Here is a 24,847-nt window from a genome sequence, read left to right on the forward strand (position 1 = left end):
CTTCGTAAGGGGCTGATTTGGATCCATATGTTTCATGCTATGGTTAGGTTTACCTTAATAATTCTTTTGTAGTTGTGGATGCTTGCAATAGGGGTTAATCATAAGTGGGATGCTTGTCCAAGTAAGGGCAGTACCCAAGCACTGGTCCACCCACATATCAAATTATCAAAGTACCGTACGCGAATCATATGATCGTGATGAAACTAGCTTGACGATAATTCCCATGTGTCCTCGGGAGCGCTTTTCTCATTATAAGAAATTGCCAGTCTTGTCCTTTGCTACAAAAAGGATTGGGCCACCTTGCTGCACATTATTTACTTTCATTGCTTGTTACTCGTTACAAATTATCTTATCACAAAACTATCTGTTACCTAGAATTTCAGTGCTTGCAGAGAATACCTTACTGAAAACCGCTTGTCATTTCCTTCTGCTCCTCGTTGGGTTCGACACTCTTACTTATCGAAAGGACTACGATAGATCCCCTATAGTTGTGGGTCATCAAGACTCTTTTCTGGCACCATTGCCGGGGAGTGAAGCGCCTTTGGTGAGTGGAACTTGGTAAGGAAACATTTATATTGTGTGCTGAAATTTTCTGTCACTTGTTACTATGGAAACTAATCCTTTGAGGGGCTTGTTCGGGGTATCTTCGCCCCAACCAGAAGAGCAAAGAGTTGCTCCTCAACCTACTGAACCTACTGAAAATGTTTACTTTGAAATTCCTTCGGGTATGATAGAGAAACTGCTAGCTAATCCCTTTGCAGGAGATGGAACATTGCATCCCAATTTACACCTTATCTTTGTGGATGAAGTTTGTGGATTATTTAAGCTGCAGGTATTCCCGATGATGTTGTTAAGAGGAAGGTTTTCCCTTTATCTTTGAAGGGAGATGCATTGACATGGTATAGGCTATGTGATGATACGGGATCTTGGAACTATAAACGATTGAAGTTGGAATTTCACGAGAATTTCTATCCTATGCATCTTGTTCACCGTGATCGTAATTACATATATAATTTCTGGCCTCGCAAAGGAGAAAGCATCTCTCAAGCTTGGGGGAGGCTTAAGTCAATGTTATATTCATGCCCCAATCCTGAGCTCCCAAGAGAAATGATTATTCAAAAAATTTATGCTCGGCTTTCTCTCCATGATCGCACCATGCTAGATACTTCCTGTGCTGGTTCTTATATGATGAAGACTACTGAATTCAAGTGGGACTTATTGGAAAGAATTAAACGCAACTCTGAAGATTGGGGTTCCGACGATGGTAAGGAGTCAGGTATAACACCTAAGTTTGATTGTGTTAAATCTTTTATGGATACCGATACTTTTCGTGGATTTAGCGCTAAATATGGACTTGACTATGAGATAGTAGCTTATTTCTGTGAATCTTTTGCTGCTCATGTTGATCTCCCTAAGGAGAAGTGGTTTAAATATAATTCTCCCATTAAAGTAAAAGTAGTTGCACCTATTACAGTTGAAGAAAAGACTATTGCTTATAATGATCCTATTGTTCCTACTACTTATGTTGAGAAACCACCCTTTCCTATTAGAATAAAGGATCATGCTAAAGCTTCAACTGTTGTTCGTAAGAGTAATACTAGAACATATACACCTCCTGAGAAAACTAAAGTTGGACCTAGTATTTCTATGGTTAAAGATCTCTTGGATGGTAATATAGATGGGCATGTTATTTATTTCTATGAGGAAGCTGCTAATATTGCAAAATCAGATGGTAAGATACATAGACCTGTTGTAGGCATGCCTGTTATTTCTATTAAAATAGGAGATCATTTTTATCATGGCTTATGTGATATGGGTGCTAGTGCTAGTGCAATACCTTTTTCCTTATATAAAGAAATTATGCACGATATTACACCCGCTGAGTTGGAAGATATTGATGTTACAATTAAGCTTGCCAATAGAGATACTATTAAGCCTTTTGGGATTGTTAGAGATGTTGAAGTCTTGTATGGGAAAGTCAAATACCCTGCTGATTTCCTTGTTCTTGGTTCCCCACAAGATGACTTTTGTCCCATTATATTTGGTAGACCCTTCTTGAATACTGTTAATGCTAGGATCGGTTGCAAAAAGGATGTTGTCACGATTGGCTTGGATGATATGACTCATGAATTTAATTTTGCTAAATTTCATAGACAACCCCGTGATAAAGAATTACCTAGTAAAGATGAAATAATTGGTCTTGCTTCTATTGTCGTACCTCCTACTGATCCTTTAGAACAATATTTGCTAGATCATGAAAATGATATGTTTATGAATGAAAGAAGGGAAATAGATGAAGTATTTCTCCAACATGTTCCTATTTTGAAACACAATTTTCCTGTAGAAATCCCAGGGGATCCTCCTCCACCCAAGGGTGATCCCGTGTTTGAGCTATAACCATTACCTGATAATCTTAAATATGCTTATCTAGATGAAAAAAAGATATATCCTGTTATTATTAGTGCTAACCTTTTAGAGCAGGAAGATGAAAGATTATTGAAAACTCTGAAGAAGCACCGTGCTGCTATTGGATATACTCTGGATGATCTTAAGGGCATCAGTCCTACTCTATGCCAACAAAAAATAAAAGTGGAGAAAGATACCAAACCCGTTAGAGATCCTCAACGATGGTTGAATCCTAAGATGAAAGAAGTGGTAAGAAAGGAGATACTAAAGCTCCTTGAGGAAGGTATAATTTATCCCGTTGCTGATAGTGAATGGGTAAGCCATGTCCATTGTGTCCCTACAAGGGGAGGTATTACTGTAGTTCATAATGATAAAGATGAATTGATTCCGCAATGAATTATTACAGGTTATAGGATGGTAATTGATTTCCGTAAGTTAAATAAAGCTACTAAGAAAGATCATTACCCTTTACCTTTTATTGATCAAATGTTAGAAAGACTATCCAAACATACACATTTCTGCTTTCTAGATGGTTATTCTGGTTTCTCTCAAATACCTGTGTCTGCGGATGATCAATCAAAAACTACTTTTACTTGCCCTTTTAGTACTTTTGCTTATAGATGTATGCCTTTTGGTTTATGTAATGCACCTGCTACCTTTCAAAGATGCATGATGGCTATATTCTCTGACTTTTGTGAAAAGATTTGAGAGGTATTTATGGACGACTTCTCCGTCTATGGATCCTCTTTTGATGATTTCTTGAGCAACCTTGATCGAGTTTTGCAGAGATGTGAAGATACTAGTCTCGTCCTGAATTGGGAAAAGTGTCACTTTATGGTTAATGAAGGCACTGTCTTGGGGCATAAAATTTCTGAAAGAGGTATTGAAGTTGATAAAGCTAAAGTTGATGCTATTGAAAAGATGCCATGTCCCAAGGACATTAAAGGTATAAGAAGTTTCTTGGTCATGCCGATTTTTATAGGAGGTTCATTAAGGACTTTTCTAAAATCTCTAGGCCTCTAAATAATTTATTGCAAAAAGATATTCCTTTTGTCTTTGATGATGATTGTGTAGAAGCATTTGAAATACTAAAGAAAGCCTGGATCACTGCACCTATTTGTTCAGCCACCTGATTGGAATTTACCCTTTGAAATTATGTGTGATGCTAGTGATTATGTTGTAGGTGATGTTCTAGGGCAGAGAGTTGATAAGAAATTAAATGTTATTCAATATGCTAGTAAGACTCTTGATACTGCCGAGAGAAATTATGCTACTACTGAAAAAGAATTCTTAGCAGTTGTATTTCCTTGTGATAAGTTCAGACCTTACATTGTTGATTCTAAAGTTACTATTCACACTGATCATGCTGCTATTAAATATCTTGTGGAAAAGAAAGATGCTAAACCTAGACTTATTAGATGGGTTCTCTTACTTCAAGAATTTGATTTGCATATTATTGATAGAAAGGGAGCTGAGAACCCCGTTGCAGACAACTTGTCTAGGCTAGAGAATATTCTTGATGACCCACTACCTATTGATGATAGCTTTCATGATGAACAATTAGCGGTCATTAATGCTTCTCGTACTGCTCCATGGTATGCTGATTATGCTAATTACATTGTTTCTAAATTTATACCACCTAGCTTCACATACCAGCAAAAGAAAAAGTTCTTTTATGATTTAAGACATTACTTCTGGGATGACCCACACCTTTATAAAGAAGGAGTATATGATGTTATTAGACGTTGTGTACCTGAGCATGAATAGGAACAGATCCTACGCAAGTGTCACTCCGAATCATATGGAGGACACCACGCTGGAGATAGAGCTGCACATAAGGTATTGCAATCCGGTTTTTATTGGCCTACTCTCTTCAAAGATGCTCGTAAGTTTGTCTTATCTTGTGATGAATGTCAAAGAATTGGTAATATTAGTAGACGTCAAGAAATGCCTATGAATTATTCTCTTGTCATTGAACCATTTGATGTTTGGGGCTTTGATTATATGGGACCTTTTCCTACCTCTAATGGATATACACATATTTTAGTTGCTGTTGATTACGTTACTAAGTGGGTAGAAGCTATTCCAACTAGTAGCGCTGATCATAACACCTCTATTAAGATGCTTAAAGAAGTTATTTTTCCGAGGTTTGGAGTCCCTAGATATCTCATGACTGATGGTGGTTCACATTTTATTCATGGTGCTTTCCGTAAAATGCTTGCTAAGTATGATGTTAATCATAGAATTGCATCCCCTTATCACCCACGGTCTAGTGGTCAAGTAGAGTTGAGTAATAGAGATCTCAAATTAATTTTGCAGAAGACTGTTAATAGGTCTAGAAAAAAATGGTCCAAGAAACATGATGATGCATTATGGGCCTATAGAACTACATATAAAAATCCTATGGGTATGTCTCTATATAAGATGGTTTATGGAAAAGCGTGTCACTTACCTCTTGAAATTGAACATAAGGCATATTGGGCCATTAAAGAGCTCAACTATGATTTCAAACTTGCCGGTGAGAAGAGGTTATTTGACTTTAGCTCACTCGATGAATGGAGAACCCAAGCATATGAGAATGACAAATTGTTTAAAGAAAAAGTTAAAAGATGGCATGACAAAAGGATACAAAAGCGAGAACTTAACGTAGGTGATTATGTGTGGCTATTCAACTATTGTTTAAGATTTTTTGCAGGAAAACTTCTCTCTAAATGGGAAGGTTCTTACGTTATCAAGGAGGTCTATCGTTCCGGTGCCATAAAAATCAACAACTTCGAAGGCACAAGTCCGAGGGTGGTGAACGGTCAAATAATCAAACATTATATCCCAGGTAATCCTATTAATGTTGAAGCTAATATTATTGAAACCGTAACCCCGGAGGAATACATAAGGGACACTTTCCAGAACGTTTCAGACTCCAAAAAGGAATAGGTATGTGGTACGGTAAGTAAACCGACTCCAAAACAATTCTAATGGCAATTTTCCTCCATTTTGGAATATTTAAAAATTTATGGAAGCAAGAAGTAATCCGGGAAGGACACGGGGCCTCCACGAGGGTGGAGGGCGCCCCCCTACTGGGCGCGCCCCCCTGTCTCGTGGACACCTCGTGTGCCTCCCGGACTCTGTTTTCTTGCACGTTACGTATTTTGGTCGGTAAAAATTCATTATATAATCTCCCGAAGGTTTTGACCACCGTATCACGCAAAAATCTTCTGTTTTTGTTTTGAGTTGTTCCTGTTGCAGATTTAGAGCAAATATGTCTTCTCAAGAGTTAGTCGGGGAGAGTCGGGTGTCTCACCCGACACCAGATCTAGGAGAAAATAGTGATGCTTATCACTTTGGACCATCAACGGAGGATGACATGGAGGCCGACTTGAAAAGGATAGATGCCATGGAGGAAGATCAAGAAGTTACCTCCCGCTTCCAAGCAAGATTCATAATGGGGGAACTATAGAGCTCGGCTATTCCAAATACAGTCATCCCTTCCAACGCTAAATTTCTTTCTTATAAAAATATGAAAAAGAGTGTCACTTGTTCTCCAGAAGCTATGCAACACCCTTGGGTAAAAGGAGATGTGGCCATAACAGGCAAGCTCCGCAAGGAAAGTATGAACCTCAAGCAACAAGTCAATAAGCTCGAGGAGGAGAATCGTATCCTGAGGGGAATCATCGCCAAGAAGATCACAACACCAACTCTGAAGAAGGAGACATAATCACATGGGTATGGGCACTCCCCTTGGCAACTGCCAAGCTTGGGGGAGGTGCCCCGGTATCGTATCACCATCACACTCCTATCTTTACCGTTTTACTTAGTTTGATCCTTTTAATAATATCTTGATTTGGTAGATTGAAGTCTTGGTATGAATTAGTTTTGAGTTTTGCTTTGTGATCTCTATGTAATCGAGTCTGTGAGTTATCTATAATAAAGATTAGTGTTGAGTCAAAGGGCTTTGCTATCTTGCTATGATCTTGAGAAAAAAATAGAAAGAATAAAAAGAAATAAAAGAGTTCATACTGATTTTATGGATAGTAATGACTTCACATATAGAAAGTATGAGGCTTAAAAGTTGTTGAGAGTTGACAAACATAGTTTTGGTCATCGTTGCAATTAATAGGAAGTAATAAAGAAAGAGGTTTTCACATATAAATATACTATCTTGGACATCTTTTATAATTGTGAGCACTCATTAAAGTATGACATGCTAAAGAGTTGATGTTGGACAAGGAAGACAACGTAATGGTTAATGTTTTCTCGCATCTCAGTTAAAGTATATTGTCATGGATCATTCAAACATGTTGAGCTTGCCTTTTCCCCTCATGCTAGCCAAAAATTCCTACCACCAAGTAGATATACTACTTGTGCTTCCAAATATCCTCAAACCCAGTTTTGCCATGAGAGTCCACCATATCTACCTATAGATTGAGTAAGATCCTTCAAGTAAGTTGTCATCGGTGCAAGCAATAAAAATTGCTCTCTAAATATGCATGACTTATTAGTGCGGAGAAAATAAGCTTTACACGATCTTGTTATGGAAGCAATAAAAGTGAAAGACTGCATAATAAAGGTCCATATACAAGTGGCAATATAAAGTGACGTTCTTTCGCACTAAGATTTTGTGTATCCAACCCTAAAATCGCATGACAACCTCTGCTTCCCTCTGCGAAGGGCCTATCTTCTACTTTATGTCTTTTACTTTGTGCAAGAGTCAAGGTGATCTCCACCTTTCCCTTTTTCATTTTATCCTTTGGCAAGCACCTCGTGTTGGAAAGATCCTGATACATATATCCAATTGGATGTTTGTTAGCATGAATTATTATTGTTGACATCACCTAAAGGTGAATACGTTGGGAGGCAACATTATAAGCCCCTATCTTTCTCAGTGTCCGATTAAAACTCCATAACCATAAGTATTGTGTGAGTGTTAGCAATTGTAGAAGACTATATGATAGTTGAGTATGTGGACTTGCTGAAAAGCTCTATTCCTGACTCTTTCTGATGTTATGATAAATTGCAATTGCTTCAATGACTGAGATTATAGTTTGTTAGTTTCCAATGAAGTTTATGTTCCATACTTGACATTGTGAATAGATTGTTACTTGAGCATAAGAAATCATATGACAAAATCTATATATGTTGTTGTTATAAAAATGATCATGATGCCCTCATGTCCGTATTTTATTTCTATCGACACCTCTATCTCTAAACATGTGGACATATTTTTCAATTTCGGCTTCCGCTTGAGGACAAGCGAGGTCTAAGCTTGGGGCGTTGATACGTCCATTTTGCATCATGCTTTTATATCAATATTTATTGCATTATGGGCTGTTATTTCACGTTATGTCACAATACTTATGGCTATTCTCTCTTATTTTACAAGGTTTACCATGAAGAGCGGGAATGCCGGCAGCTGGGATTCTGGATGGAAAAGGAGCAAATATTGGAAACCTATTTTGCGCAGCTCCAAAAGTCCCGTAACTCCACGAAAGTTACTTTTGGACTTAATAAGAAATTATGAGCAAAGAAAGTACCTGAGGGGGCCCACACCCTGTCCAGGAGGGTGGGGACACCCTCCCTACTGGGTGCGCCCCATGTCTCCTGGGCCCCCTGGTGGCCCTCCGGTGCCCATCTTCTGCTATATGAGCTCTTTTATCCAGGAAAAAATCAGAGGCAAGCTCACGAGATGAAACTCCGCCGCCACGAGGCGGAACCTTGGCGGAACCAATCTAGGGCTCCGGCAGAGCTGTTCTGCCGGGGAAACTTCCCTCCGGGAAGGGGAAATCATCACCATCATCATCACCAACGATCCTCTCAACAGGAGGGGGTCAATCTCCATCAACATCTTCACCAGCACCATCTCCTCTCCAAACCCTAGTTCATCTCTTGTATCCAATCTTGTATCAAAACCACAAATTGGTACCTGTGGGTTGCTATTAGTGTTGATTACTCCTTGTAGTTGATGCTAATTGGTTTACTTGGTGGAAGATCATATGTTCAGATCCTTAATGCATATTAATACTCCTCTGATTATGAACATAAATATGCTTTGTGAGTATTTACGTTTGTTCTTGAGGATATGGGTGAAGTCTTGCTATTAGTAGTCATGTGAATTTGGTATTCGTTCGATATTTTGATGAGATGTGTGTTGTCTCTCCTCTAGTGGTGTTATGTGAACGTCGACTACATGAAACTTCACCATTATTTTGGCCTAGAGGAAGGCATTGGGAAGTAATAAGTAGATGATGGGTTGCTAGAATGGCAGAAGCTTAAACCCTAGTTTATGCGTTGCTTCGTAAGGGGCTGATTTGGATCCATATGTTTCATGCTATGGTTAGGTTTACCTTAATAATTCTTTTGTAGTTGCGGATGCTTGCAATAGGGGTTAATCATAAGTGGGATGCTTGTCCAAGTAAGGGCAGTACCCAAGCACTGGTCCACCCACATATCAAATTATCAAAGTACCATACGCGAATCATATGATCGTGATGAAACTAGCTTGACGATAATTCCCATGTGTCCTCGGGAGCGCTTTTCTCATTATAAAAAATTGTTCAGGCTTGTCCTTTGCTACAAAAAGGATTGGGCCACCTTGCTGCACTTTATTTACTTTCATTGCTTGTTACTCATTACAAATTATCTTATCACAAAACTATCTGTTACCTAGAATTTCAGTGCTTGCAGAGAATACCTTACTGAAAACCGCTTGTCATTTCCTTCTGCTCCTCATTGGGTTCGACACTCTTACTTATTGAAAGGACTACGATAGATCCCCTATACTTGTGGGTCATCAGGAGGGCATATCCCCGACGGTTTCTGGGTCGTGTGCGAAGGACCCCCTAATCGCCCACACTCACTAGGCGGCGGTTCCGAATGCCGTCGCGGAAAGGGGTTTAAAACCGTTTGTATAGCACCGACGCGTACCAGTATATTTTTAAACCGTTTCCTTTCTCGTTAAAGGGTGATGCTAAGTTATGGTTTAATTCTCTTGCTCCTGGTTGTGTGCGTAGTCCCTAGGATATGATTTACTACGTCTCTCAGAACTATTTTCCTGCTCATAAGAAACAAGCTGACCTAAGGGAAATATTTAACTTTGTACAAATTGAAAAAGAGAGTCTCCCACAAGCTTGTGGGAGGCTTGTCCAGTTACTTAATGCTTTGCCTGATCATCCTCTCAATAAAAATGAAATACTTTTGATATCTTCTATAATGGACTAACCGATGCTTCCAATGACCACCTGCATAGTTGTGCTAGTTGTGTTTTCAGGGAAAGAACTGTTGAGCAAGTTGAATTGCTATTAAATAATATTTTGAGTAATGATAATAATTGGACACTTCCTGAACCAACTCCTAAGCCAACTCCAAAGAAAAGAGGTATTCTATTTCTTAGTCATGAAGATATGCAAGAGGCAAAGAAATCTATGAAAGAAAAAGGTATTAAAGCTGAAGATGTTAAGAATTTACCACCTATTGAAGAAATACAAGGTCTTGATAACCCGACACAAGTAGTAGAGGTAAATTCTCTCTATAGATTTGATGAAGGTGATATTCCTCATAATAAGTCTGCTAGTCAATGCTTGGATGAGTTTGATAATTTTATTGTTAAACAAGAAAACTTCAATGCTTATGTTAATTAGTAGACAATTGAAACGTAATGCTTACATGCTTGACCATTTGGGTGATTATATGACTAGAATTGTTAATGATCATAATCTTATTAGTAAACATGCTTCCATGGTTACAACTCAAGTAGAACAAGTACTTAAGGCACAAGATGATTTGCTTAATGATTTGAATAGTAAGAATAATGGTAATGTTGTTAGGGTTATGACTAGAGGTGGTAAAATGACCCAGGAACCCTTGTATCCTGAGGGCCATCCTAAGAGAGTTGAGCAAGATTCTCAGAGAATTAATATTGATGCACCTAGTACTAGTAATAAAAAGAAAAAGAAAACTGATAGGACTTTGCATGCTTCTAGTGAACCTGTTATAGATACACCTGAGAATCTCAATGATATTTCTATTTCTGATGCTGAGACACAATCTGGTGATGAACATGAACATATTGATAATATTAATGATGATGTTCATGTTGATCCTCAACCTAGTAATGATAATGATGTAGAGATTGAACCTACTGTTGATCTTGATAACCCACAATCAAATAATCAACATTATGATAAGAGAGACTTCATTGCTAGGAAACATGGTAAAGAAAGAGAACCATGGGTTCAGAAACCCATGCCCTTTCCTCCTAAGCCATCCAAGAAAAAGGATGATGAGGATTTTGAGCGCTTTGCTGAAATGATTAGACCTATCTTTTTGCATATGTGCTTGACTGATATGCTTAAAATGCCTCCTTATGCTAAGAATATGAAAGATATCGTTACTAATAAAAGAACGATACCGGAAGATGAAATTTCTACCATGCTTGCTAATTATAATTTTAAGGGTGGAGTACCAAAGGAACTTGGAGATCCAGGGATACCAACTATAACATGCTCCATTAAAAAAACTATGTTAAAACTGCTTTATGTGATCTTGGAGCCGGTGTTAGTGTTATGCCTTTCTCTTTATATTGTATACTTGAATTGAATAAGCTGACACCTACTGAAATTTCTTTGCAAATGGCTGATAAATCAACTGCTATACCCATTGGTATTTGTGAGGATGTGCCTATTGTGGTTGCAAATGTTACTATCTTAACAAACTTTGTTATTCTTGATATTCCCGAGGATCATAGTATGTCGATCATCCTTGGTAGACCTTTTTTGAATATTGCAGGGGCTGTTATTGATTGCAACAAAGGCAATGTCACTTTTCATGTTAATGGTAATAAGCATACGGTACACTTTCTGAAGAAACAACCTCAAGTTCATAGTATCAATTCTATTGCAAAAAGTCCAACTATTACTATTGGAGGTTTTGAATTCCCTCTTCCTACTGTCAAAAAGAAGTATGATACACTTATTGTTGGGGACATGCATATCCCCGTTGAGGTAACCTAGTGTTATTCGAAAATTCTCCGGTTTCATGTTATTCGAAAGATGTTTGTTAATAAGACTTGATCAACCTTGTTAATGGATTCCTTTTGATGAGCATGAGATGGATGAATTTAGAAAACACAACTTTCTGTATCCACCTTTTACTTTCTGTTATTTAGATTAAATAAATCAAAAATAGTATTTTATGTCTGTTTCCTAAATTATCCGCGCAATATAAAAAAATGTCCCGAAAATAAAAGTTCTCCAAATGCACTGAAAATTTATTATGATTTTTATAGAATATTTGAGAATTTCTGGCACTTAGAACACTCCAGGGGGATGTACTAGTGGGCCACAAGGGTGGAGGGCGCACCCTACCCCCTGGGCGTGCCCCCTGTCTTGTGGACCCCACATGGGTCTCCTCCACTTATTCCAGCACACATCCACTTCGTCTTCCTCCAGAAAAAAATCATCCCGTAACTCAAACCCGTGTTCTTACTCATTTTGCTGCCATTTTCGATCTCCTTGCTCAAAGCTCCATTCTCAAAACTGCTTTGGGGGATTGTTCTTCGGTATGTGTCGGGGATATACCCCGCGGCGTAAACTGGCCGAAAGTATAACCCGGCCGGACTTGGCGGTTTACCTGAAGAACCCGTTGACACTTGGCGGTTCATAGGAGACCCGGCGGTTTACGGTTCATTGGTAATCCGGCAGGCGGGTCAGAGGAGCGACAAGACCCGGTGGCCCGACTGGTGGTTCATGAAGGCCGGTTCAACTACGGTGGGCCGGTTTAAGAGGAAAGTCGTGAGGAATATTTATCTTACAAGGAGTTAAGACCCGGACTTGTATCCGGTTTGTATTAGAAGGTAGACTAGTCCTAATTCTAATAGGACTCCACATGTAACCCGCCCCTTCAACATATATAAGGAGGGGTAGGGCTCCCCAAAGAGGGACAAGCTACAAGCAAGAAGAAACAATTTCTAAGGCTAGACACAACTAGAGGAGAGCCGGTTTACGCTGACTCCCTCGTGATGATAATGAGATCTAGCCTCAAACAGCATGTAGGGTTTTTACCGGATGATGTTTCCCGGGGCCCGAAGCTGTCTAAATCCCTGTCTTGTGTTGCGTCTCTCGATTCCGCTCAACCCCTCTCAAACTACCACATAGATGCATTGGCCTCGCGACTAAGTCCCCACACCAAGGACATCTGCCATGACAATTCCACGACAGTTGGCGCCCACCGTGGGGCTCGCGCACGGTGGTGTTGAGTTCTTGAAGGGATTTCAGTCAGGGATCGTGAAGCTCGCGTTATGTCAAAAGGAAAAAGCGCCTGCACGGAAAGCACGTAGGATAACCCGGCATGCAAGTCGGAAGATTGAGAGATAAGGGTTCAGTACGCCGCCGACGCGTCGTTTCAATCCACCAAGTCCGAGACGAGATCTTTTGTGCAAAGGTGATTTATCTGCCAGGTTTTTACTCCTTGGCCGACAGGAGTTTTTCTATAGCTGTCGTACACCGGGTCGGATCAATCAACACATGCGTGAGGAGACAAGAGTCAAAATACGAGGCGTTCTCATAAATTGATCTACCAAGGACTGCTGCTACTGTTGCTCGGAGTAGTACTACTTCCAGTAAAAAATTATGGTACTGTTGCTTGAAGGCAAGGCTATGATCCATCAAGTACACGGGTACCGCTCATGTTAAAACTCAGATTTTGGGAAGGTGTAATCTGTACGGAAAGCTCCAGATTCGTTTTTTAATCATTCCTTTGATCAAGCCAGCCATGAGTACTAGTACGTGGATCTACTAGTAGTATTTGTTCAGTTTTTCAAAGGGAAGAGACTATGACCCGGATTCTACTCCGTTGCCGAGTCGCCCGTAACGAGTAAGGCCACCGTCGAGGGTTTGGAGTTCTGCTGTGCGTCGCCGACGCAAAGTGATCCGACGAAACTGAAGGTGAATCGATATCTGCTACAGTGGCTATTAAAGCGAGCGTGTCAGATCAAACCGCTATTGAATAATACTACTATTAGAAGTCCGAGTCAAAATCAAAGCCATCCGAAGGAAGCATCCTGGAATAGTAAATTGCAGGATACCATGTGGACTTGTCAACACACCCGAGACAGTACGAGCCACTCTGGCCGGATCTCCACCGCCGTCGCCCCGGGAGCCGCTGCTACCTGGCCGCGGCCCGTCTTGCTGACGCCCCTCTGGAGTCGCCGGGTTACGCCTCTGCTGCTGCTACTTTTTATGGTGTCAGGACCGAGTCAAATCTGAACTCAAAACTTTGAGAAGGCAATCTGTACAAGGAAGAAATAATGCTTGTAGGAACTGCTTGCTTCACGTGAGTATGCATGTCTGGGCAAAGGACTACCACGCCGGATCGGATTGGCGGATCAACATCGCCTGCGAGATATCTTTTTCGCGTACACCGCTGGACCTAGTTGACCCGCCCCAGTTGCAACCAACACGCGTATGCTGGTCTCTGCTTCTGTCTGCTTCTCGGCAGATGCGACAAGACGCCTGAAGAAAATTAGGTGATATCCATCTAGCTTACTTTTTATCAGTACTTGTTAATTTTTTGTGAAAACAACTACTCTGCCCTATAGTGTTGTTATATACAGGTAAATTATTCATTACAAACATGGTGTTATGCCGCAGATGCACATTCGACTGTGCCGCGTGGCTCCACGGGCACGCATGTCGTGGTCCAGTTTACATCAAACGCGCCACTGACTCGCCCGTCTGCACCACCTTACAAAGTCATGGATGACTTGCCTGTCCGCCCTCGCGGCCGGTTCACGTGTCTGCGCCAGCTTACAATATGGAAGACAACTCGCTCGTCCGCGACGGTTTACAACACTATGGGCGATTTATCCGTCCGACCCCGTGGCTGACTCGCCCGTCCGCACCGGCTTACAATGCCACGGGCAACTCGCCCGTCCGCCCTTGCAGCCGGTTCACCCGTGAGCGACTTCAACATCACCTAGCGATCATCAATCTCATGGCGGATTATTTCCGGCCTGGCACATCAGGTGATATCCATCTAAAATATATTTTATTGATACATATTATTTTTTGTCAAAGAGTAGTTTATCTTTTTCTTGGTCGGCAATATTGTTGATGCAGGACAATTGTTCACTACATCAAAACGACGTGGTTAACTCGCCTGTCCGCGCCGGTTTAAAACACCGTGGCCGGTTCATCCGTCCAAGCCACCTCTAATACTGTGGACGTCTCTACCGTCCGTTTATTGCGGCCTGGTGTACATCAACATACCAGGCCGCACCTGTCTGCATGAGCAAGTCACAACTTGGGTAGCCCATTTTTCTTTCAACAAAATGGAGGCAAAATTATCCTATACTATCAACTGCCGCCCGCACTGGATGGCTCAATGGGCAGGCGCACAAGTCGCCGCCACTACAGCTTGGTTAAATTCAAATCGCCAGTTGGAAGGAACCATTGGCCAAGTTGCTGACACGGCTCATACGGGATCATTTATAACCCGCCGCAGTCACCTCAACCTTCTGTGGATTCACACCGCGCTATCAACGCCAATGATATGCAAGTTATGCCGGTTTATATCACGGTCAAATATGGAGAGTTTCAAGCCAACTCCTTGAGTCACCTTTGAGACTCGGGGGCTACGATGACATGACTCAGCGAATATTGCCAGTTTCAGCAAATTTAAGAACCCCAAGACGATGGAGGGAATGATAACCCGGTCCTGGAGGCTACTGTTATATTGATGAAAGTTTAAAGACCGTCAGAAAATTTCCGGATTAGAAAGTATATGACAGTTACAAAATCCCGGCTCAATGAAGAAGTTTCGGGTCATCAGAAAAGGATTCCGGTTTACAATCCGGTATAAGGGAAATTTGTTCTCCAATAAAGATCTGAAGCTCTCAAGTCCGGTTTAAGAATTTCCGGTTCAAAAAGGAATTAACTTCTCGCAAGTTCGAGTTTAAAGGCTGTCAGAAAATTTCCGGCTAAAAAGGAAGATTATGGTTAAAAATCCGGGTCAAGGGAAAGATGTCTCCCACAAAGCTTTGAAGGTCTCCATATCCGGTTCAAGATCCCGGTTCAAGAAGAATTTATTTCTTGCAAAAAGTTGAAAATTGCCAAAGAGGACCTGCTGCCATGATGCGCGGTTCAAACATGGGTATCCTGCCTTACTAACCTGACATATTATTGATCACATGGGGGCTTCTGCTTCATAAAGCGGGGTATCTGTTCTTTTACATCATGTGTGGTTACACGAAGTTGTTCTAAAGCGGCCTCCGGTTTACCCCTTGAGTTCGCTTTTCTAAAAGCATCATGTTATATCACCTGGAGGTTTGGTCGTGTCCGAACCAATACCATACCTCTTGATAGGCGAGAGCCACCAGATCACATGGGGACATGGTCAAGTCTGAACCAGTCACGCCTCTTGATCGGCCTAAGGCCATAGAGTCACTTGGGGGCTTGGTCGAACCCGAACCATTGCCACGCCACTTGATCGGCATAATGCCACGGTTTCAGTTGGGGACCTGGCTGACTTGAACCATGGCTACACCTTATAGGGAGCTTGGTCGTGTCCGACCATGGTAACACCATCTGATCGGCTCAGTAAAGCCTTCTTTTTTGCAAACCGTTTATCATTGCCTTTGCTTCCATGTTTTTTTTCATAACTATTATTTGATTTTTGTTGCGTTTCTTAAACCGACAACATTTTTAAACCGGTTCAAACTGTCAATTGATGAAATTCGGTCCATTTTTTAATCTGGAGATAATTTCACCGGTTTGATCCTTGTTGTTAACATCCTCTTATGGAGTAACACGGTGTTTATCACAACCCGGCACAGTTTTATCATAAACCAGCACAATATGGAAGGAGTTATCAGTACTCAAGATTTGGGTTATCACCCTTACTACAAAAAGTTGGTAAAACCAACAATGTGATTCAATGTCACAGGTATGATATATTTCATATTTGATTATTCTAAATGCAGCCTTGGTTATACACCCAGGTTATATGTTGAGCATTATGACCCGTCCGGCGGTAAACCGCCAGGACACTTTAAACTTGTTGTATGCAGAAACAGGTTGAATAAAGCATGATTATAAATCACCGGTGTTTATTAAATCGGTAGTATGATGCGGTGTTTATTAAACCGGCCTGGCTTTGGACAATAAGTCGCCAGTATATTTGGATTGCGCCATTGGAATCATGCGCTTATAAATCATTGAGTTATATTATTCAAATAGCCAAACTTGGCTGAAATTTCATTATGATATTGAATGAATAAGCTTTTCATACCGGATTATATTATCTTGAATAGCCAACATGGCTGGATTTTTATTATGTTTATCAATAACCAGTATTGTGATTAAGGTTTTCAAAGTCGCTTTAGCGCAATGGCTATCATCTTGTCAATGGATATGATTTATTCTACAATTGAAGGAATAGTCCCAAGTTGCTGCAGGCTTACGACCCGACACTTGGGGGCTGCATTATTCAAATTGAGATTACATCAAATATACAAGTCTCATGCCGCTGCAAGCATGCACCATGACACTTGGGGGCTAATGCAAAGTCATTTTTTTGCTCATCTTATTGAAGACCCGACTCATCACATTATAATGAGCCGACCCTTGGGGGCTACCAATTGCTCCTGTCAACAATTCAAGTTCCAGGTTGCTGCAAGCATGACAACCCGGCACTTGGGGGCTACATATGTGGAATACTCAATTCTGACTAGTGATTGAGATGAACAACCTGGGTTTATTCAAGATTGTGATATTTATATTGAAGCAAGTCTAAAGCTGTTGCTATGCTACCTTCTTAAGACTTGGGGGCTACAAGTGATAGGTATATAAGAGGTATATTTTCAAGCTGGATGTTAACTACAAGTATGACCCGGTACCATCAATATTTATAAACCGGTGATCTTGGCAAATGATAAACCGGCAAGTTCTACGTCCTTAAACCGGCTGAAGATTGGATGAGTATTTCAAGGACCAATAGTGTTTTTAAGCATTGGGAGCTGAATCAAAGGAGTTATTCTTCACAATATATTTTCTATGAGAAACCAATATCAGCAAGTTGATTATGAAGCTGGCCTATTAAACCGGATTTTCTAGAAGGAGGAAATGACAAGGACTTAAGGATGATCAGATGTCGGTTTACAAGAATTCTTAACCCGGAGCATAATCTGTCAAGTTTGTTCTTGTGGTTATTTCACAGGATCAGTTTAACATGGATAAATCCAAATTAAACTGGGGGCTAATGTCGGGGATATACCCCGCGGCGTAAACCGGCCGGAAGTATAACCCGGCCGGACTTGGCGGTTTACCTGAAGAACCCGTTGACACTTGGTGGTTCACAGGCGACCCGGCGGTTTACGGTTCATTGGTAATCCGGCAGGCGGGTCAGAGGAGCGACAAGACCCGGTGGCCCGGCTGGCGGTTCATGAAGGCCGGTTCAACTACGGTGGGCCGGTTTAAGAGGAAAGGCATGAGAAATATTTATCTTACAAGGAGTTAAGACCCGGACTTGTATCCGGTTTGTATTAGAAGGTAGACTAGTCCTAATCCTAATAGGACTCCACATGTAACCCGCCCCTTCAACATATATAAGGAGGGGTAGGGCTCCCCAAAGAGGGACAAGCTACAAGCAAGAAGAAACAATTTCTAGGGCTAGACACAACTAGAGGAGAGCCGGTTTACGGTGACTCCCTCGTGATGATAATGAGATCTAGCCTCAAACGGCATGTAGGGTTTTTACCGGATGATGTTTCCCGGGGCCCAAAGCTGTCTAAATCCCTGCCTTGTGTTGTGTCTCTCGATTCCGCTCAACCCCTCTCAAGCTACCACATAGATGTGTTGGCCTCGTGACTAAGTCCTCACACCAAGGACATCTGCCGTGACAATTCCACGACAGTATGTGACTCCTCTAGTGGTCCAGTTAGTTTTTGTTCTAGTGCTTCAAATTTTTGCTGTTGTGGTGACCCTGTTCTTGAGCTTGCATGTCAAATTTATATGGTCCAAAGTAGTTTTGATGCATGATTTATCCTCAAGCACTTGCATGAGTAGTTGCTATCAATTTTGTTGAGTTTGGTTCACTTTTATTTTGAGTCACTAAAAAATTCAAAAAAATTCAGAGGAAGAAAATGATGAGGAGATTGTTGAGAGGCTCCTCGAGCCGGGGTTTGAAGGAAAAATAAAATGAGGAGAAGGAGAAGCCCAAGTACAATCTTCCTCGCGCCGTAGAGATGCGGCCGGAATTTATGAGGATTTCTATTATTTGGCTGAGAATGCAGGCATCACCGACTTCCTCCATGACCAGTGTGATCAGTACCTCCTACTCACTAATACTTTCGTGCAAAATTTTCATTTTCATGCTAGGAGATCACCACCCATGGTAGGGTTTCACTTATATGATGAGCATAAGGAGATGATGCTTTATGACTTTTTTGAGGTTTGTAAATTACCTTATGAGGGTAGCGTCGAGGAACCATGTCCTAGAGATGTGGAAGATTTTATTGATGAAGTTACCATAGGGGAATGGAGAAGGGTGTCGGAAGCGAGAGTGGCTAGTTTACATTTTTCCTGTTTTGCGCTACTACTCATTATTTGTTGGGAGGTGTTTAATTGGTCGCGGGGAGATTGGAGGCCTTAGTGCTCTTGACCTTTCCATGTTGCGCCATGCTTTACTTCGTGATAAAACTTTCACTTTAGGTGCTATGGTTGATAAACGATTGAGTTTAAACCGTATAAAGGGTCCAATTTTCGGAGGTATCTTTGCCTCCCGCCTTGCTAGATGCTTCGAGAAAGAGGAGAAAGAGGAGAAACTGCTACCCACTATATACTTATATTATGAAAGCATGGTAGCACATAAGTTTATTCGCTATGATGAGGAAAAGAGACTCATTTATAACTTGATATTTAGTGAGGATACTTTTCAGATTATTACTTTGCCTGCACCTACTTTGTTCGATATTCATTCAGGAAGGTATTTCATTTTGCCCGCGGACATTCATGCATACTGGGAGGGGACAAGGTCCCCAGCTCCTGAGCCAGAGCCATCACCTGATCCATATCAGGAGTCTATTTATCAGTGGGAGCCACAGGAGCTCGCCAACCAGTGGATCCCCTGGGATCTTCCCAGTATACCGGAGAGGGGTACTTTGATCCATGGGCGTAGACCAACTTAGGCCAAAAGCCTAAGCTTGTGGGAGTACGTATTTCTCACTGACATTAAATTCATGTTCACACAATTATTTCAGTTGTTGGTGTTAATACCTTTCCATTGTAATATCCATGTTAGTTTATTTCTTTTTCCCACTTTTTTCTTATGTGTTTGAAAAACTTTGAGAAACCAAAAAAAAAATTTAGTTGTAGCTTAGTTTACTTCCCATGTTTGCTTAGTAGTAATATTAAATGAAAACCCCAAAAGATTTCTCGTTCTTCTTTTGCTTGTTAGGAGCTTTCCCATGTAAATAATTTTTCTCATGCTTGTTTTACTTCCTTCAGAAAAACAAGAACTCCAAAAATATTTTAGTGTGTTTCTTTGAAATTCTTTTTCTTTTCTTTGGGGGTCAAGAGGAGAAGACCACGATGAAAATGTTGAGTGGCTCTCATATGCATTATTGTTGATCCAACAAAGAGCCCATATTACCTTTTCTTCTCCTTTGAATAAATGTTTGCGGATTCTTGCTTAGTCCAATGCACATGCACTATTATTATTATCCACACTGTTCAGTAGTGCAAGTAAAAGGCAATAATGACGATATATGATGAAATGATTGAGATGAGGAAAAGCTGATATGAACTCGACCTATCTTGTTTTTGTAAATATGATTAGTTCATCATTCTTGATTCTGCCTATTATGAATGAAACATGTTTGCAATGACAATTAGAGATTATAGTTACTCATGCCATGCTTAATTAGCTAGGAGTTTATAATGGTTTACCTTGCGTGCCAACATGCTTTTAAAATGGTTGTGATGTAGTATGATAGGATGGTATCCTCCTTTGAATGATTCGAGTGGCATGACTTGGCACATGTTCACGTATGTAGTTGAAACAAAATCAACATAGCCTCCATGATATTTATGTTCATGGTGATTTATATCCTACTCATGCTTGCACTCAATTTTGGTTAATCTCAATGCATGTTTATGACTGTTGTCGCTCTCTAGTTGGTCGCTTCCCAGTCTTTTTCTAGCCTTCACTTGTACTAAGCGGGAATACTGCTTGTGCATCCACTTCCATAAACCCAAAGTTGTTCCATACGAGTCCACCATACCTACATATATGCGGTATTTACCCACCATTCCAAGTAAATTTGCATGTACCAAACTCTAAAACTTCAAATGAAATTATGTTTTGTATGCTCGAACCACTCATGTGACGACCGGAGGCTGTCAGTATCTTCCATGCTAGGTGAGTTATTCTCGTGATGAGTGGACTCCGCTCCTCATTCAGGAGAAAATGGCTGGTAACTGGGATGCCCAGTCCCATGCTCAAATAAAATCAAAATATAATTGCAAACAAAACTCCCCCAGGATTTTTTGTTAGTTGGATGGTACCCATTGTTTTGGACCAGCCGTGGAGGGTGCTTGTTGGTGGTGGGGGAGCATAAACTTTACCATTCTGTTTGGGAACCGCCTATAATGTATGTAGCATGGAAGATACCAAGATATCTTGGTTGTTATGTTGACAATGAAAGCATACCGCTCAAAATATTATTTATCTCTGTTTCAAAAAAATCGAGCTCTGGCACTTCTACAAATCCCTGCTTCCTTCTGCGAAGGGTTTATCTATTTACTTTTATTGCTGAGTCATCATCCTCTTATATAAAGCACCAGTTAGAGAGCACCACTGTCATTTTTATGTATTGTTATTAATTGATATTGAGTATGACTGTGATTGGATCTCTTTTGCCATGAATTACAATGTCTAGTCACTCCTTGATCTTCAGGGATGCTCTGCATTTATGTTTTGCGGTCTCAGAAAGGGCTAGCGAGATACCATATTGTTATATCATATCATGATTGTTTTGAGAAAGTGTTGTCATCCGAGATTTATTATTATTGCTCTCTAGTTGATTATGCCATTGATATGAGTAAATGTGAGACCTAAATGTTATTGTGAATATGGTTAGTTCATAATCTTTGCTGAAAACTTGAATGCTGGCTTTACATATTTGCAACAAGCTCAAACAGAGTTTGTAAAAGTTTTTATTTATCACTTTCAGTTTGTCAACTGAATAGCTTGAGGACAAGGAATGGGTTAAGCTTGGGGGATTTGATACGTCTCCATCATATCTACTTTTCCAAACTCTTTTGCCCTTGTTTTGGACTCTAATTTGCATGATTTGAATGGAACTAAACCAGACTGACACTATTTTCAGCAGAATTGCCATGGTGTTATTTTTGTGCAGAAATAGAAGTTCTCGGAATGACCTGAAACTTCACGGAGATCATTTTGGAATAAATAAAAATACTGGCGAAGGAATCAACCGAAGGGGACCCACACCCTATCCACAAGGGTGGAGGGCGCGCCCACCCCCCTAGGGCGCGCCCTCTATCCTTGTGGGTCCCCTGGACCTCCACCGACCTCAACTCCAACTCCATATATTCACATTCGGGGAAAGAGAGAAGGATTCATCGCGTTTTACGATACGAAGCCACCGCCACCTCCTGTTCTTCCTTGGGAGGGCAGATCTGGAGTCTATTCGGGGCTCCGGAGAGGGGAAATCATCGCCGTCGTCATCATCAACCATCCTCCGTCACCAATTTCATGATGCTCACCACCATGCATGAGTAATCCCATCATAAGCTTGCTGGACGTGATGGGTTGGATGAGATTTACCATGTAATCGAGTTAGTTTTGTTAGGGTTTGATCCCTAGTATCCACTATGTTCTAAGATTGATGTTGCTATGACTTTGCTATGCTTAATGCTTGTCACTAGGGCATGAGTGCCATGATTTCAGATCTGAACCTATTATGTTTTCATGAATGTATTTGTGTTCTTGATCTGATCTTGCAAGTCATAGTCAGTTACTACGTGTTATGATCCGGCAACCCCAGAGTGACAATAGTCGTGACACTTCCCGGTGATGACCGTAGTTTGAGGAGTTCATGTATTCACTAAGTGTTAATGCTTTGGTCATATACTCTATTAAAAGGAGGCCTTAATATCCCTTAGTTTCCAGTAGGACCCCACTCCCACGGGAGGGTAGGACAAAAGATGTCATGCAAGTTCTTTTCCATAAGCACGTATGACTATATTCGGAATACATGCCTACATTATATTGATGAATTGGAGCTAGTTCCGTGTCACCCTAGGTTATAACTATTGCATAATGAATGCCATCCGACATAATTATCCATCATTGATCCATTGCCTACGAGCTCGTTTCATATTGATCTTTTGCTCAGTTACTTTTCCGTTGTCACTGTTACGATTACTACAAAACTACTACTGTTACTTTTGCCACTGTTACCATTACTTCCATACTACTTTGCTACTAAATATTTTGTTGCAGATATTAAGTCTTTTAGGTGTGGTTGAATTGGCAACTCAGCTGCTAATACTTGAGAATATTATTTGGCTCCCCTTTTGCGTCGAATCAATATATTTGGTTTGAATACTCTACCCTCGGAAACTGTTGCGATCCTCTATACTTGTGCGTTATCACGTAGAATTTTTTTGTTTTCCATGCAACGTTTCCCAACATCTGTCGGCGGGCTGAACAACAGTGTGACAGAGGTCTATGAAGGTATAGTACGAGGAGGGGCAACTCGGGAGGAACCCTAATGTAGCCGCCATCCTTCCCCCTCTGATCCTGCTCTCCCCGCCGCCACCAAAGGACGCCTCCGGTCAAAGGCCGCAAGGTTGACGACGGTGCCAGTTCCTTATCCTCCTCGCATGACTGATGGCGGTGGGAGCCCCATCCTTTCTCACATCGCGGGATCTTCGGCCGGAGCTTCACGACGGCCTTGGATGGCATGGTTCGTCCGCTCGGAGATGGACGGTGGGGCGGTGACCCCAGATTTCTTCGGCGACCTCGGCTACCTCTTTGGATGTGAGGGAGGCACGACGTCTGGTTCGGGGGGCTCGGTGCGGCTCAGCTACTCATCTCCGCGTGGTGCGGGTGGTGGCGGCGGTGCCCGCTAAGATCTCCGGCCTGCTCTTGGGAGCCGGTGGCGCAATCCTTGGGTTCATTTTGCTCTGAGAGGGTGTTATGTAGTTGTTGGCCCTCATGGATCTGACCGTTGACGAGTTCCGGAATGCCCAGCCGCATATCTTCATTGGGTGCTTTACGCTTGTACATTGCTGGATCGGATGGGATTCGGTCGTGTGCGCCCCTATTTCAACCCAAGTGACTTCAGAAGGGTGTGACGCGAAGCTTTGTTGTCGGTTGACATTATGGGACATGTTAATATTTAAATCCACTCGAAACCCGCCCCGAAAGCTCGAAGAAAAGCCTAAACATGGCATAAGTCACTATTTTATAATAAAAATATAGGTACAATATATCAGTTAAATATTCCAAAATTCATTATTTTAATTTAAAAGTGCATCACTCATGTGTATTGGGCCGGACCGGGCCGGGGCCTGGGATTTTGAGGCCGGGCTTTGCAAAGCCCGGTCCGAACCAAGCCCGAACCGGAGGATGCCCATGTTTAGTTGGTATCATAGCCTATCGGTTCTCGACGGCATGATGGTTCGGGCATGAAAGGATTGAAAATTTACACCCAAACAAGTCTATAATGTTCCCATTAGTGTTTTGCCACGGAAGATTCCAATTTCGTGAAGTTCTGCATCTAAGACCCACCTTGAAATTTAGGATGGCCTTTGTGAAATGCGAGATCATCCAAAGTACAAAAAAAATATAAATAAACCTGCAACTTTTTTAGGACACCTGAAAATTTTGAAGTAGTGGATTTTTAGAACAGCTCACAATGGAAATTTTGAAATGAAAAATGTATTTTTCAGAGGGAAAATTTGAATAGTATTCGCACTGTAATATGGGCTTCGCCAGTAAATTATCATGTAGCCCATGCCCCATGCGTGTGGGCTAAGCCCATGCCCCAGCCACACACACACTCCTCTGATTCCCTCCCCTTTCTCCCTCCGGCGGCCGGCGATGGCCGCCTCGCGCCGCCTGGCGCGGAAGCTCCCCTCCATCATCTCCAAGCACCAGCGCCTCATCTCGCCGGAGATCGAAACCCTGGAGGAGAACCCCGAAATCTCCACCTCGCTCCCCTCCATCCCCCTTGACCCCTCCCTGCCGCTCCTCCCGCTCGCCGTCTCCCACCTCTCGCCGCCGAGCCCCCTCCCGGCGCTCCCCTCCGCGCACGCCTCGTCCCCGGCGTCGCTCCTCCGCCTCCTGCGCCGCGCGAGGCACCACCCGCGCCTCGCGCCGCTCGACCTCCACCTCCTCCTCGCGGCCGCCGACGCCTCCTCGG

The 24,847-nt window shown here is 41.8% G+C and overlaps 1 pseudogene; it reads left to right on the plus strand.

The window, feature by feature from the left end:
* Window positions 1-24,473: 24,473 nt before the first annotated feature.
* The window catches only part of LOC119278030, a 3,355-nt pseudogene continuing 2,981 nt past the window's right edge, over window positions 24,474-24,847 (plus strand).

Source organism: Triticum dicoccoides, chromosome 3B, assembly GCF_002162155.2.
Source record: "Triticum dicoccoides isolate Atlit2015 ecotype Zavitan chromosome 3B, WEW_v2.0, whole genome shotgun sequence".
Classification (NCBI taxonomy): Eukaryota; Viridiplantae; Streptophyta; class Magnoliopsida; order Poales; family Poaceae; genus Triticum; species Triticum dicoccoides.